Source organism: Battus philenor, unplaced genomic scaffold (genome assembly GCF_028537555.1).
Source record: "Battus philenor isolate CCGP_79_NKW_IND1 unplaced genomic scaffold, ilBatPhil1.0.hap1 SCAF_8, whole genome shotgun sequence".
Taxonomy (NCBI): domain Eukaryota; kingdom Metazoa; phylum Arthropoda; class Insecta; order Lepidoptera; family Papilionidae; genus Battus; species Battus philenor.
The window spans coordinates 6,304,818-6,322,601 of NW_027181748.1; the positions used below are offsets into that span (position 1 = coordinate 6,304,818).

Sequence of the window (17,784 nt, forward strand, 5' to 3'; positions counted from 1 at the left end):
GTAAAAAATAGCTAAAAAAAGTAGACCTTTTATTTTTACTGACATTGGATTAATCATACATAAATGGTACGCAATGTTCAAAACATTAACAGTCTGGTTCCTCTGGTATCATAGCAAATAATTTATACGTTTTTTTAATCACACAGTGGCGCAAAAAGACTCGGTCTTAAGCTACAAGATCTAATTAATTTTAATAATCTTCCACCTTCATTCAATTCTTCAAGGCCATGATATTGGAATTCCGTTGCACATTCAGCAAGGATTTTCGACAAGGCGCTTACATCACTGGAATTCTGTACATACTTACTCCCTTTCTCTTATTCACCCTTTAAACGTGTCAATGGTGTCGGCTAGATTTGAATTGTGTAATGATTTCAGTCGTAAATATTAAGTGCTCAGTTGTAATATTCATTTATTTTTATTAGTCAGAATGAATTTCCCAATGACTGTATCCATCTTAAGCCCACGAGAGTTACAAATACACCCTGATCCGACAAGAGCCCACAACAAAGTAAAACAATTGTGTAGTCAATTTTATAATATACTTAAAACAGTAGTAGAGCGATTCATTTCCAAGCTTTATTATCACGAAAATTCTTTCCCACTGTGGTACAATCGTTTTAACTTCTTAAATTTATTATATTATAATCTAGTGATATTACATGGGTGTAAAACCGTACACAGTTATCCACAAAGTGGTTACTACTTTTATTAAACATAGAGAAATTAAAAAAAAAATCTAGTGCTACTCTTGTACGAAAATCTATTTTTCTTAAATTTACGTAAAAACAAAGTTACTAAAAATAAATATAGGTTATTAAACATCCCACTGTTATGTGGAAAGTGTGCCTTTAGGTTATCATCTTGGTTGGTGTTATTTCACTAGGCGATAAAAAATTGTAACACAATCGAAAGGTTCACCAAATATAAACCGAATTTAAAATTATTTATAATACGGATACTTTCAAAAATAGAAACATATGCAATATGTAGTAAAGTTTCCGAATAAGAAATTTTCTCGAGCCAATGTTCTCTATGTTATCTAAAAGTAGATCTATCGAGAAAAATAACTTTCAGCACAACTGAAGTTGTAAGGCTATCAAAGAATTCAATTACGAGTAGTATAAACTACACTGTGGGACAAAATAACGAGTGACTAAAAATAATAACGATGTCTTCAGATGTTCAATCAAATCTTTGTAATAGTATCCTAGTAAAAAGTAACTTTCCTACTGAAAAAAAAAATTCAATGAATTGTTTTGTTTGTTTATAAATTTTCATACCTTAGTTAAATACACCATTCTTTGTACTATACAGGATGATTGCAAATAAGTTGCAAAAGCTTTTAAGGGCTGAATGTGTAGCCTTCTTTATTTATTTATTCCTATGTCCCTAAGATGGGGCAGAGGGCGTCCACAGTACATCGTCATCCCGAACGGTCTTGAGCCTCGCGCTTTATTTCGCTCTACGTCATTCCAACTGCCTTCACTTTTGCAGTGATCGCCCGCCGCCAGGTTTGCTTAAGGCGGCCACGTCTTCGTTTTCCTTGAGGATTTCATTCTAGGGCTTGCCTCGGTATATGATCTGGGTCCCTTCGGAGCGTGTGGCCTATCCAGTCCCATTTGCGGCGTTTAATCTGCTGGTCGATCGGCATTTCACCGCATCGTTTCCAGAGGTCTGCGTTGGAGATTTTCTCAGGCCAGTATATACCGAGAATACGTCGAAGACAGTTGTTAACGAAGACTTGGAGCCGACGCGTGATATCCTTGGTAACCTTACACGTCTCGCATCCATATAGCAACACGGTTTTCACATTGGACCGGAATATTTTGAGTTTAACTCTCCTAGTCAGCTTCCGTGATTGCCATACAGTACGGAGCCGTGCGAGGGCTGCCTATTGATGTATGTTACTGTAAATTAATGTATGGTACACCGTGTCCAAATTCGATGACTTCAGAAATAATATATAAAGGTAATGATAGTAAGAAAAGGGTGAATTTTAAAAATTAGGATTTGTCCCTGCAGACTGTACTGCCAGGAGTTATTGGTCCCACTCATTCAAAACATAAATTAATATGTCATATTTCAGATTGGTCACTTTATTTAGCCTAATTGGAATTAGCTGTGAAAACTTTTAGGATTTTTGCTAAAAAATGAACCAGACATTTAATTCTTTAAAACTTTTACACCTTTCACTCTGTATAGATGAAATGAAAATTAAAATTCAAATGTGTTGAAATTAATCACTAAATGTTTCAAAGACGTAATTAAATTCGTTTCTTTGAAATTACCTAATTTCGAGTAAAATTAAATTTAATTTTTGAAAATTACGTAAAGATGAAAAAAATACAATTAAAAAAGTCCTTGTTAGATAAGATGAAATAATGCGGAAACATCATAATAACTCCTGGGGATGCCCCGTGGAGGGGTGAAACACGTGTTGAGTGATTTGATGGTGGCAGTTATGTAATTCGCATTGTTTGCCGCATACGCATTTATCAGCGGGCTGGCTGGCGGTGCACTTTGTTGCATGACTACCACATCATGTGCGGAATTGGCTAAATATTGGTCCTTTTCTTACTCAATTTTTTTTTCAAATTACTCCTGTAAATAAAATCAATACCTACCTCACCGCCTTACATTTTAGGAAATAGTAGCTAACGAAACTTTTTATTGTGTTAGATATTATAATTAGATCCCTAAAATCAAAATACAAAAGCTTTCTTATTTTATACACTTTCAACAATCGTTTTTTCTGTTCGTTTCTCACGGGAACAGTATCCAAATTCTAATGCAATCTCGAGAACTGTCCTTGGAAATCTTTTCCAGCTTCAGTTACTCATCCGAAAGAAACATTTTCGTTCAAAAGACTCTTAGAGGTAAAAATTCTTTTCGATTGATTTTATAGACTTGTGAAAGTAGCAAAAGAGATATCAGAAGGAACATTGGCTTGCGTATATACTCATTTAAAACTTTGCCACTCACTCTCGCTGCGTATACGTGTTCTGTTTACGGAAAATTTATATGCAAACAAAACAATTTAAAGTTCGGTTTACCATGAGAATTTGATTTAATAATGTTTAATATAAAAATAGCACATACATTGAAACACTAAAGAATCAAAGCATTTAAGTTAACAACTTTCTTAATCAAAAGAAAACTAATGATATACTGAAGTTGAGTACTAAAAATAAAGATAAGCTTGGTTTACGAGTATCTTTCTTTAGGCTTCTTAAAATTACTATGTCTTTTGTGAAAAACTGTATATGGTGTTAAAAGACTCTCCTATAACGTCATTAGTTAGTTCATTTCGGCCATAGGAAGTCTACAACTGGAAATAGGATTTCCTCATAGGTTTCTAATAGAACCGCTTGGAAGCGGCACGCATGCTCGTACAGCGTATTCCGACAATCTTTACAAGGTCGTCTGTCTACCTAATGTGTGGATGTTCGTCCTACTCAGTGCTCGCCGGTTCGTAATGTCCACTCCAGAACCCTAAGGTTCCAGCGGCCTGGATTTTTCTTTCTTTCCTATCCTGCCCGTTATTTGACTTTTTCGATTTTACTTGCCTGTCTGTTGAGCTATACTTCCATGAAATATCTGAACTATATGTAATAAATTTAAGAGGTTAATTAAACAACAATCTGTATCATCGTGAAAGGGGCCACGGAAAACTCGCTGGAGTTTATTGTAGGTTCTCTTCAGATCGGGTGGACATTGGAACCTTCGAACTGTAAGGTGAACGATGCTGTTATAGAAGGGCACAATCTGCTTTTATTTTGAGTCAAATGGGGCTCTACTGGCAATTTTCTCATGACGTACACCAGCGATCATTGGAAATCTGTATTCATTTATTTATTTGTCAATAATAATATAAGTGAATATATAAAGATATAAAAGTTTTTTGAAACAATGTAACGTGCTGTGATAAGTTAAATTACTTCTTAAATGTGTTCACAAAGACGAGTTATTTGTTTTATCTTATCGCTAACTACAGCTGCTTATGAAATATATAATTAGGAAAGATAAATATTGTTGAGAAGTTGTAGCAACTCATGTTTTATAATACATAATAACGAGAACCTTTAAAATCTTAGATTTTTTCCGTTTATTGTTTTTTATTTCTTATAGTATTACTTTATTGCATATATTGCATCGGGTACTTAAATCTCAGCCAAAACCACCTCCAAACAGTAATTATAAATAAATGAAACTTAAATAATGTTATTATAAATAACTAATACTTTTAATTTATATAATGAACATTTAAATTTTTATGCTAACGACCAAAACTAGATCGAAAATGGATTATGCAAATCAAAATATCATAATGCGTTTGAAATTCAAATCGGTTACTTTATATGTGTAAACGAAAGCAATCAAAAGACAAATTTCAATGATAAGAAAACGTTGACGATATAAAAGTAATATTTATTTTCACTGATGTTTTATGTGGAAAATATAGTAAAATCGTAAACATGCCCAACAGTTAGTAGCGCATTTCTAAATAATAAAGAGTTCGTGGTTTTTTTTACACAAGTTTTAAAAGCGTACTAACAAAACCAAACAAATTAAGTGTACCCTTTACCAATGAATTCACTTTTTGAACTAATGTCGCAATTTTAAAACACGTTTTCTTAATATTCTATTTCAATCGAAAGCAAACTTTAAAACTTTTCTTTTAACTATTACTTTTATGATTCGGTAGATGTAGATTTTTGAAAAAACTTTATATTTGAGTAACTATTTACTCCGTTACAGTTCACTTGAAACTAATTATTTCTCTAGATCATTGAATCTAATATGATTTTAATTGAAGTACACTTATCTTCTTTAGGGTTGGGATGAACTTTAAACTTGTTATTATAATACATATTTAAAATATAACAGATTAGCCTTGTGTATGTAAAATGAATATCCAATTTTAATAACGACACGGACTTCTAATGTGTTATTTAATAATGTATGTAGTTGAATAAATTTACGTTCGTTATAAATAAAATTTATCGCCGAATAGATAAAACAGCATTCGTGAGTTAGACTGTGGACGAAATGGTTTTGTTATTACTATTGTGGCTTCTTGCTTCTTGTATACCGTGTTTTATTTATGTGTATCTCAAATTATCGATTGGCATTTGTAAATGTAGCAAACATTTAGTTGGCAAAGTGGTTATAGTCACTGGTGCTGATAGTGGTATTGGTTATGAAACGGCAAAGGATTTGGCAGATAGAGGAGCTCGTGTTATTCTGGCTTGCCGAGACGTGACCGACGGTGATGTTGCCAGAGATAAAATCGTTGCTGCAACGGGCAATAGCGATGTGCAATGTAAACCCGTGGATTTGGCTTCATTAAGTTCTGTTCGAAATTTCGCACAGAATATTCTGGAAACTGAAAAACGACTCGATGTTCTCATTAATAATGCTGGGATATACGGCTCTAACAACGTGAAGACGGAAGATGGATTATTGTTAGGTATGCAAATCAACCATTTTGGACCGTTCCTGCTAACTTGTCTACTATTACCTTTGTTAAAATCCTCTGCTCCTAGTAGAATTATTATCGTTTCATCGAGTATACACAAAGATGGAGTTATAGATTTTAACAACTTAAATATGGAGTTAGTAAAAGAAAAAATTCTATCCAAATATCAAGTTTATGCCAATTCTAAGCTTTGTAATATACTTATGGCTGTTGAATTAGACAAGCGCCTTAAAGGGACACAAGTCACTGTAAACTGTGTTCATCCGGGAGTAGTAGCAACAAACATAATAAATGATATTGACTCGAAAATATTTAAGTACAGTTTAAAGTTAGTGAAACCATTCTTGAAGACTGTGTGGCAAGGGGCGCAAACGACTATATACTTGGCTGTTTCGCCTGAAGTGAAAGAAGTGAGCGGTCGATATTTTCAAGATTGTCAAGTGGCGAATGTTAGTATAGAGCAAGCTAGAAATTCGGATATAGCTCGTAAACTTTGGAAAGTTTCGGAAGAGCTCGTGCATCTTACATAAATACGAAATGTCTAATGAGTTGATTAAAAATATTGTAAATAGGGTAGTTATTCTGCAATGTTTTTAAAATTACAGTTTATGCAATTTTATGCATATTGGATGTAGGTGAATAGGTAATTTAGATTTGTAAAGAAAGGACTAATTTTGTTACGAATAAATATTTTGTAAAATAAATAACGAAGACATAACAGTTGTAGTTTGTTTTTTCAACCGGTATGCGGTTGATCATGCTTCGGTATAGCGTACAATTTATGCGGATTTATACCATAACCTATTTCAAGATATTTTGTATAAAAACGTTTTGAGAAAAATTTGATGTTTTTCAATGACTATATTATTAATTTTAACATATTTTATAATAAATAAAGATTTAAATTACAACAATTAACTACTTTATAATAACTACAAATTTGAATTTACAAATGAAGTAGCCTACATTTTGCAACAATGTAAAAAAATATTTGACACCAAAGACACGCTAAGGAGCGTGAAAAATAAATTATTATTAAATGATATATAATAAGAATTTATGCTTTTTTAAAAAAACGCTAATAACATGTTTAAATTTAAAATATTGCGTATCTATTTCGTGATTTTTAATAACTTTAAATTTGTGTCATTAATGAATCAAATGTTAGTAATCAGACTCGTTTACCTCCTTGACCTCTTGAAATAAAAGTCTGTAGTAGATTGACTAAAACTATGTTAATTAAAAGAAATACTGTGGGAAAATCATTTTCATCAATTTTAGGTTAAGGTTAAGATCAAAAATCTATTTACGTTGTACACTATTGTTTTGTAATTTTTTTTTGCAAGAATTGTATTTACGTATATTGTATAAGATGAAGTAGATACTAAAGAAATAGAAAACTGAAGGCAATCAAGGATAAGCTTCCATGAAATTCCATTATCACAAAAATATTTTTAAGCATCATCTTAGTATTGTATATATTTATTAAAATAAATATTATGTTTTGTCTTTATTATTAATAATATTTCTTTTGAACACAAGAAATAGTTTCTTAGCTTAAATTAGTAAATTATTCAATTTTTGTTACCATCATAAAACTCATTCATTAAGTTATGTATATTTTTCTTGAATTTTATACCGTTTATTCGTTATTTTGAAATGCCAGCAGACAAAGGTCTTCGACCAGTATGTGTTGCCGGTGATGACGTTTGAATCTCAAAAGTGATCGCTAGTGAAGAGCCTTATGAAAAAAGTTCAAGAACGCCAAGAGAATAATGGAGAGGATTATAGTCGAAGCTTCGTTGCGATATCAAATCAGAAATGAGAAGATGCGAAGAAAAACCAGGGTCACCGACTTGCTCAAAAAAATTGTTCATCTAAAGTGGCTGTCGTTGGGAACGAAAGGTTCTCAAGTACCGAACAGGAGCCGGTAGAAGCAACGTGGGTAGGCCTACGATACGTGAACCTATGACATAGTTGAAGACGCAGGAAGTCGCCGGATGCGCATAACGCATCCTCGATCGTTGTGACGAATTTTGGTGGGGGCCTATGTATCGCAGTGGGCGTATACAGTAATATTGTAAACATGTAATTTATATTAATACATGTGTAATTTAATTTTTATTTAAACATACATCGATAGAAAATAAGAGAAACGCGCTTTTCATGGTTACCACGAGTATTATTTTCCTTCCGTATTTTCCTCCGAAATCGTCTTTATAAAGTCTTTATTTTATTGTGTTATAATGAAAATGTTTGTAAATACAAATTCTTACAATATGCATAGTGTACATTGGAAATAATTGATAGCAATGATATCGTTGAAAGCGAATAGTGTATGTTCATGTTAATTATCCAACGCGACACAAAGAGTCTCTTTTGTAACAAAGGATCTTTATGACGTTATAGAGTTTCAATTATATTACGTTGATAAAATTTTAATATTATGCACATTAAGTTTTCTTATTAATATATACCGCTGATAATATTAAAAATATTTATTAAATAATTATTTAGCACTAAGATGTATTTTTATCCGTACACATGCATAACATTTTCTTACTTTTCTTCTATTATATATAATATTATATATTTAATAAACAGAATTAACATAACATGTATCCTAGTCAATTCTTTAAGTAAAGGTAAGGGAAAAAATAATTATGATAGTAGGCGTCAACAATTGTGAGAAGGTTAGATAGATTTGTGATAGTTTGGCAAGTGCTTATTTGTTATTACTGAATGTAATCTGCATATACATTACGATCGGACTCATTATCGATGTCTTATTTTTTTAATCATAAGGAAAAACATTAGAAATAAACTTAAGAGAAAATGATAGATAAATCGTGTAAAAGTATGTAACAGGTAGTAAGTTGCGCGTTTTTTGATATTTCTGGCGAATACATGATTTATTTTGATATATATATATATATATGTATATATATATATAGAAATAGAATATATGTATGTATATACAAATACAATATGTAACGAAACTAGTAATCGAGAGTCGTTAAAAGACGTTTTAGGCTAAGCACCCATTGCGTTCTGTTCTCCCGACCCAGTAGATTCTGCAAATGCCACTTGGGCGGCAGTGTAAGCCAGGTCGAAAAAAAGAAACAAGTATGGCGTTCATTGGGTGGTAACGTAAACTCATGAAACTGTTAATTTAGTTTAGTATGTGCATTTCATCATACCAATATGCTCGCTTCTGTATTACTTAAAGACGCTTATATGGTTTTGTTTTGTTTTATTAATACGGTCAAAAGATTGCAAAGACGCCACGTAATTAAACAGCGAGGTGTTGGTTCTCCGCTTGATTAAAAGCCAAGTTTACTTCATGTGAGCACTAGCAAAACAATTACTTTACAATTATTTAATATCATGCAAATACAAAACTACTGTACTGTACTTTAAAATACTGTATTTTTGGTATGAATAAAATAAATATAAAAAAAACTTCATGTATCAGATCTTACCTTTGCGACCGATGGCTAATGATAATATAACAAAAAAGCTATTCGGCATAACGACGTAGCCATAAGACATGATGATGTACATATCATTGTCCAAGTAATTACGTTTATATCGAAATCCTTAAGAGCAAAATTCTTTCAACATATATTTACATATTAAAAGGATAATAATAATTAATACATTATAAGAATATTTTATTAAATTTATTGATTGAAAGATGATTTTACATTTTTTATAATTGAACGAGTTGAAACCGGTTTCAAACTTGTAGTTGCTAATAGAATTTTCATGGTTGTTAGAGGTACTAAAATGATCTAAACAATCATTTTTAGCAACATGGACATCGGAGCTTCTCATTAGCAGCCGAAGACGTGGACTTAATTTAGACAAAAGGCGACAAAGAAGATCGAGAAGTTTTAGCCGGTAGAAATTCCACATAACTCTTTCATTGCCATTACAACCTATGGGTATGTAGTATTTTCCTATGAGTCGAAAAAAGAATCGAACATCTGTTATGATATTAAGAAAGTTGATATATTAAGGCGTTGTGCCACTTCTTTTGTAAATATGTTTTACAAAATTATCTTCTCTATTCTCCACTTAATTTATGAATAATGAATTGGGATAGTGACTTAATAAAAAAAAGTCAGAAAACTTTTTAGGGTATAAGTAGTAGTAGTTAGTATTTCAATTACAAGAAATGTAATCAGCTTAATTGTAATTACCACCCAAAAAGATTTTTTTTATTTAGTCGTATTTATCGGTAAAAAAATTTCCATGACTTTGTTGAATATCATACATCTTCGATACAGCGAAACGTGTTTGCCGACAATCTTGCCTGCCTTCCGTAAATTGAACTGCGATTGATCGCGAGCTCTTTCGTTGCCGGGGATGCGCTACTTCCTCGTATGTTTGTTATCGTTTCCCCTGAGTGATTTAAAGATAACAGAGCTACACTGAGTGATTGGACGTGACGATGGCGGTATTTTCTTCGAAAATATTTACAAAAGAATAATCGAAAAAATTTACATTTTTGACAAGTGATTGATTTGCTTTTTATTGCAAATATATCGTAATTTTGATGTTTTTTCTTAACTAATGAGACAAAGATAGGCTATTATTTATATGGGGTCTTGAAGATATGATTAATCTAATATTCTATGTACACTTTATATCGATGTTCAGTCTGGTAAAAACACTTTTTTAAGCCGATGGTTATTATGGTACATACATACACACACACACACACACATATATATATATATATATACATATATATATACAATATTAAATTTGTTAAATTAATATTAAAATATTAAAAATGTAATATTTGTAGTACAGAGTGTGGAAAACATTAGATAATTATTAATAAGGTATAGATCGAAGTGAAACGATGTATTTTTAAATGGATAAGTTTAATTCAAATTAACAAGTTTTTCGGACAACACCCATAATTTTTGCGCCAAATCAACGTCGCGAGCTTGCTGTGAGTTTATTTCTACCATGTGACAATCACGAAAGTATTTACCACTTACGTTTTCCACTTCAGGAGACACCGCCAGATAAATCGAGGTTTGTGCTCCTTCCCATTGATCTTTTAAAAATATCTTTATTACAGATTTCAAAGGTTTTAACAGCGGAAATCCCACAAGTGCACCATTTAACATGTTAGTGTCAACAACTCCAGGATGCAGGCAGTTCACAGTAACACCCGTTCCACTAAGTTTCCGACTCAATTCTAATGTAAACAATATATTACAAAGTTTGGAAACAATGTATACTTGATTCTTGCTATAAGTTTCTCGTTCCATATTAAGGTTATTTAAATCCAGAATCCCACGGCGATATGCTTGCGATGAAACGTTGATGATGCGACTAGGAGCAGTGGACTTAAGCAACGGCAATAATAGGTTACTTAAGAGGAATGGACCAAAATGATTGGTTTGCATTCCTAAAAGAAGTCCGTCTTCAGTTTTTTCATTCAAAGAACCGTAGATGCCGGCGTTGTTCACGAGAACATCAAGCCGCTTCTCGCTTTCAAGGATTTCATTAGCGAATTGTCTTACGGAGCTTAAGGATGCCAGGTCCAAACGTTTGAAATAAACATCTTTGTTACCAGTAGCGGCGATGATTTTATCTCTTGCAACAATACCGCGACCTTCATCTCTGCAAGCAAGGATCACACGTGCCCCCCGTTCGGCGAGATCTTTTGTAGTTTCGAAACCAATTCCTGTGTTTCCACCAGTCACTATAACAACTTTTCCCACTAAATGTTTACTGCATTTGCAAATTCCTAATGTTAATTTATTATAGATATAAATAAATGTGGCCAATATAACATTGATTAAAAGTAGAGCTATCAAAAACATCGTGTACTCTGCTTAATTTTGATGAATAATGATTTTTATTATTACTTATAATTTCTGATAAGGTATTTTGTAGGTGAGTTAACGCCCTGGATGATAAATTTATCAGGAAATAACTATTATCCTACTAAACATCGAGCCAAGTGCCCTGAGTGCAACTATTCATTTACGGCTCACGCTGTCAAGCTTAACGAAGAACAGAAGTACAACTGATTTAATATTGTTATAGTTTTTAATTAATTGCTAGGTTTTAATATATGCATTTGAATATATAATTATTCTATAAATTACACCATTTTGCAGGTTAGTGGACAATCAGAAGCGGATACAGATATAATTCATGATATACGTGTTGGAGTTTGCTTTGTGATAAGATAAGCCAGAATGGACGTGTTTGTGAAATAATGATTACTACACCTAAATAAATCTCTAGACGTAGGAATGAATTTCAAGCTTAATGTTATTATAATTTTAAATTGAAGTTAAGGAGTTGCTCCGATTTATCCCAAAGTTTACGAGCCAATTCTGCATCTCGCGCTTGCTCTGTGCTCACGTCCGCCATTTGACAATCTCGGAAGTATTTTCCGCTCACGTTCTCCACTTCCTGTGACACGGCGAGGTATATCGTGGTTTGTGCTCCTTCCCATTGATTTTTCATTAAAGGTTTTATTAATGGTCTGATAAACTGGAATATTTTTGAATCTATATCATTTAAAATATTCGTATCTATAACACCTGGGTGAAGAGCGTTAGTTGTGATTCCAGTTCCTTGTAACCTTTTGCTTAATTCAACGGTAAAGAGTACATTGCATAGCTTTGAGACGGCATATACTCGGTTTTTACTAAACGTTTCTTCACTTTCCTTTTCCATATTAAGATTGTTTAAATCCAGTGATGCACGACCATGTGCCATCGAAGAAACGTTAATTACCCGACTAGAACCAGATGACTTCAGTAAAGGTATCAAAAGACAAGTAAGAAGAAAAGGCCCGAAGTAATTAGTTTGCATTCCTAATAATAAACCGTCTTCTGTTTTTACGTTGAAAGATCCATTTATTGCGGCGTTATTGATGAGTATATCCAGACGTTTTTCATTTTGAATTAGAGCGTCGGCGAATTTCTTGACAGAATTCAATGAAGCTAGATCCAAGTGTCTGAAATGCACGTCACTGTTGCTTGTGGCTGCGATAATTCTCTCTTTGGCAGCTGAACCGCGACTCTCATCTCTACAGGCAAGAATAACTCGAGCTCCTCGGTCTGCAAGATCTTTAGCAGTTTCAAAACCAATACCAGTATTACCGCCTGTCACAATAACCACTTTACCCACTAAATGCTTACTACATTTACAAATACCGGTTGTTAATTTTAAGTAAACGTAAAATAATCCATATATAGAAATCAATAATAATATTAAACCTACTAACAACATAGTGCTTGCTGCACCGCTGACTGAGAAATGATAAGAATATCTCAATTTGTCTTCATAAGATTATTATCAGGTATGTTTTATTTGCTTATTCATAAGCATTCATTTACAATTTTATTTAAATCAAGATATTTTCAGCATATTATGATAAATCTGTTCATCATAAGTTAAAGAAAATAGATAGAAAATTATATGCTTTTATGTTCAAGTACAGGAATCTCAATTTATAAATATTGAAAATGAGGTCGTGCTTCTTTTGAGCAACAACTCACGTGTTATGTATTTTGCTATTAAAATTGTGCTGGCGTTTTCTAAAATAAACTATGTCAGGTCTTAGCGTTTTAGTTATGTTAATTATAGAGTTTCTACTGTTCTAAAAGCCAGCAATTTACAAACTAATTAAATTAACTATTCAGGAAGTTAAAGGGATTATTCGTTACATTACAATACGCTAGAAATTTTCAAAAGTGATTATGTTTACGAATCACGTAAATTCACAAAAGGATTGTTCCCGTGCCATGTAAGCTAAGTAGAACAGGAATAGTTAATTCCACACAAATCCAAAACAACAACACGAAGGCTTTGAAATAATAACAAATAAGTTTTGAATATAGTTACGTAATTTTATGAATACTTAAAGCTATTTTATAATAATACAAAGGGTCAGTTTTATGATAAACTAGGGCGATGACACTGCAATATTGGCATGTTTTTGGTGGTAGAATCCTGGAATACAAAAATTACTTATATTCGTACTGCAATTTCATTACCACATTCGCTTGGTCAGGAAAGGGGCGCACATCTTTAACAGGCTTTACCCCCTAATTTGCTTTTGGAGCAAACTCCCTCTTAAGCATTAACTTCACTTATACAAATCTCGCATGAGACTCGTCTTCTTCAATGCACGCTTCACCCGGATTCCTATCAGCGCGGACTGGTCCCAGCGTATTGTCGACCTTCATAGCGATCTCAAACTCCCGACGGTCCTTGCTCAGAGACCTATTTACAGTCAACCTTCTCACACCCAAACCCTCCTATAGAGAGCGCAACAAGATCTCCCTGCCCTTCAGCCAAGATCAGGAGGCGTACCAAATACGCCCTCGTCACTTCCATTACAGGGTTCCCATATAATACTCGCCACACCATACACGCTGCAGACACTGATGACACTGCAAACGCTACTTGAGGAGACAACTGAGATCGGAGTCGCTCGACGAATGGAATAGAAGGTATATGGAAGGAACGACGGCTTCAGTGACGAGGATACTTTTCCCAAACGCCACGCAGGCCTACCGCGTGCTCCGCAGTGTCGAGGTGGACGCGGTCTTTGTCCAGCTCTTAACGGGGCACGAGGGGTTCTCTAAATATCTCCACAGGTTCAAGCTCAAGGAGGACCCCTCGTGCTTCTGTGAACCGGGCGTGAACCAGACCGTGATCCACCTTGTACACCTTGCTCACTATCCCGCGTACGGAAGAATGCAAGCGGAGTCCGAATGCCGCTTAGGCAAAAGAATAGAAAGAAAATAATATTGCGGCTATAGTGCAAAGTGAAGAGAAGAGAGGATACTTCCTCAGCTACTGCAAAGAGGTAATTAAAAATGCGAAAAATAAAAATGAAACGCAATTGCTAATTCAGGTATTGTAAGAAAATAAACTATAAGAAAGCACTAAAATAGAATCAAATAGTTAAAGAATTAATGGTATAATATAAGTATAAGTAAAATAGTGTGAAACTGTAATAAATAAATAGAAAATGTCAATAATAGAACAATTGCTGTGTAAAAATATAATATAGATAAAATAAAATTGGACACAAGAATTAACATGTAGTGGCTGAGGATGGATGTAAGGCTAACGGAATGGAAGAGAAAGAATGTGAAAACTGTAGAAAGAAAGAAGAAGAAAGATTGATAATAAGAAATATGCAAGAAGAGAATAAAATAAATAACAGTATGTGAATAAATCAATAAAAAATTAAAAGTCTCTGTCCCACACGAGATAGGGGAACGAGAGGCGCATTAGCGGGGGTCATTAGCTAAAAAAAACAGCAATAACTTCAACAGTAATAATGTGTGATACGTAATGTAGTTGCTACAAATAGCTCTTAGTAAAAGCTTTAAAGGTTGAAAAGCACCTGTTTTAATACGTAAAAATTTGGATTACAATTTGAAAGATTTTCATTAATATGAGATTTATTTATTTTTACTCTGTTATTATTAGGTTATTATTTTTTTAATAGGACGCATTAATTGACAGAAAATGAACTACATATTTAAGTATTCAAAGCTTTTACAACCATAACGAATTATGCTGTATAGATTCTTAATAGTTACATGTTTAATATATAAGGTTTGTGCATTTTGTATCAATAAATAACGATTTTCGAAATGTTTGCACTACATCGGGGTAAAATGGATAGTTCCCGCAATTTAACCGGTAATTATGTATGACGCATACGATATTTGTAGAGAGGTGTTTGCTTTCGCAACATTTGATGCCATTTTCTTTACGAGCTATTTGACCATTACTGCTATGTTGATAAGTAAGTCTAAATAATACGTTGTCAATATTTGTATAGTTATTACCTTTATTTATACAGTTTCTATTTAAGGTCTGTACATATACGACTTCGTCTGTACATACATTGTTTATAACGTTGCATTTAATCCTTGTTCGGAAGCGTTACTAGGAGAGGCTGTTTGTGCTTGTACTTGTTCTGCTTGTTCTTATCATTAGTCCTCTGTTAAACTTAGTCTACCGTCATATATTAGAATAAGGCATGTGCTTACGGACGTTCTATGTCGGCGTGTTAAATTCCTTCGACAAATAATATGTTTCTACAATCAGAATAATATTAATAAATACTTGAGATGTTAAATTTTAAATGAAATGAATGTACGAAGCTATGAACTGCTTAGGTATTTGTAGGCATTAATTTTTAACTGTAATCAATGATACGTGCATTACACTGCATCAACGTAACCACTACATAATGTCGTGAGGTTAGTAACTTTACGTTTGTTCTCTTTACTTGTTCGGCAATAGATACGCTAAAATTGAAACGATACTGAAGAGATTAGCATGAATTTTACAAAAGAATCACTTGAAAAATTTTGATTTTTCCATAGTGTATTATGAAGTTCTTTGGCTCTCTACACGTGGTAAATGTCTGTTAATAGAACACGTATTCATCTTTGTATGCATGGTTCTCGTCATCGAGGTGTTTTTTCTTTTTTTTTGTAATTAATCGATGAAAACACAGGATGAGCCTATATTTGTTTCTTTTTCTTTTGTGCCTTCTCATGTCCTGAGTTAGCCATTAATACGGCTATTTCTTTTTTAACTCTGTAGCCCTGAGCCACGCTTTTTTAGCTTTATTATTACGCTCTATTTTTTTAGCCATAGGACATTAATTCCAGAAGAAAATTCTAGTCAGGTATTTTTCTAAGCTACTACAGTTTTCCGAACTTTTATTGTGCTCATGATCTTTTATTTATTGACTTTCTGCTACATATTTCATCGGGTACTCTATCCGTCCGCGATGGTTTCAGTATTTTTCTGTAAACCATTTGAATCGCATTAAGATGTTTGCTCATAGTTTTAGAGAGTGTTCATGGTTCCGAATAACACAGAAGAACTGAACATATAGTTGTAACCAGGTTTTTAAAATACAAAATCTCAGCGCTGTTAGTTAGTGATATTTTGAATAACATGATAATATCACTAGCCACGACGTAATAATATGTTTATTATATCCTGTAGGATATAATGATACTTTTGAAACTAATGATTTTTTGATAAAATTTTTGTTCCCCTATCTTATTTTTGGGACAGGGATATAAACCTTCCTATTTTTACCCTTTCTCTCTCTCTCATCCTTCACAATTTCTCTCTTTCTTCCCTCTTTCATCCTTTACATTTTCTGTAATTCTCACAGCATTTATTTACATTAAATCACGCATCACTTCAATCCCTCGCCATATTTCTAAAAATTTCAATCATTTACGATTCCAATCGATTGTATCAATTTTTTATGTTCCTCCGTTTTTCCATTCTATGTTATTTTATACAATATCTTCTAAAAATATATTTCAGTGCCCTCTTATACGATTTTGTTACGCTTAATTACATCACTTTTTACCTTTGTAACAAAACCGCAAGAAAGTGTGTCGGATCTCTTCCTCCTCCAAAAGAGAAGCGATGATGCCGTAAGTAATGATCTTACCCATTTGGCAAGCTCCTCTAAACTCACCCTAAACACCATGGTCCGGTTTGATATAAAAATACATCCACACTTTTTTTTTACGATTGAAATGAATACCCCATTGTATTATACTAATGTTTGAAAATAAGCAAATATTAATTTTTAGGAATAATTGCGTAGGTATTTTAACACTGCAAGGTGATAAAAGTTTGAGTTTGCACCTCGTCTGACGGAGAGCCCCACTTCAGCCCTTGAATCATTTAACGGCTTAACAGAATTGTAAAGTAAGTCCCTCTCATTCGCTACTTGACGGTCGCAGGCAAATGAAGGGTTTAGGGCAATTTTACTTAACGGCTAATTGCTCGGGTGAAAATTAATTAATACAAAGACTTTTATGAATTTAATGTTGCTTGTGATACCCAAAATTTCGTTGGTGTAAATGTTTTGCAGTCAAATTTGTAAGATAATTAACACATCACCTTCATTAATTTATGATAAAAGAAAAAAAGGTCTTTTTGTCGCTGATTTATGGCTTTAAGTATAATTCAAATAATGATTCGATTAAAAAAATATTACAATGTTTTATAATGATTGATTTATTGAAAGCGATTGTAATAGGTTTAGTATTTACTTTGAAAAATTACATTAAACAAGGAGTCTTTTTTAAAACAAACAATGCGATGTAATCTACCATACTAAAATACACAAGTCTATTCTACTCAGGCTTTAAGGCGCCCACGTAATTAAATGCACATATGTCGACAAGCTGTTGCATTCGTTGCAAAACTTATTGTCCGCAAAGCAATACATTGTTATATTTGCTTTT

The 17,784-nt window shown here is 33.1% G+C and overlaps 3 pseudogenes; 1 reads left to right on the forward strand and 2 right to left on the reverse strand.

The window, feature by feature from the left end:
• The first annotated feature begins 5,041 nt into the window (after window positions 1-5,041).
• On the forward strand, window positions 5,042-6,128 carry LOC137931691 (retinol dehydrogenase 11 pseudogene; annotated as a pseudogene).
• A 4,249-nt stretch (window positions 6,129-10,377) lies between these two features.
• LOC137931820 (retinol dehydrogenase 14 pseudogene) lies at window positions 10,378-11,335 on the reverse strand (annotated as a pseudogene).
• A 456-nt stretch (window positions 11,336-11,791) lies between these two features.
• LOC137931528 (retinol dehydrogenase 11 pseudogene) lies at window positions 11,792-12,757 on the reverse strand (annotated as a pseudogene).
• Window positions 12,758-17,784: the final 5,027 nt, after the last annotated feature.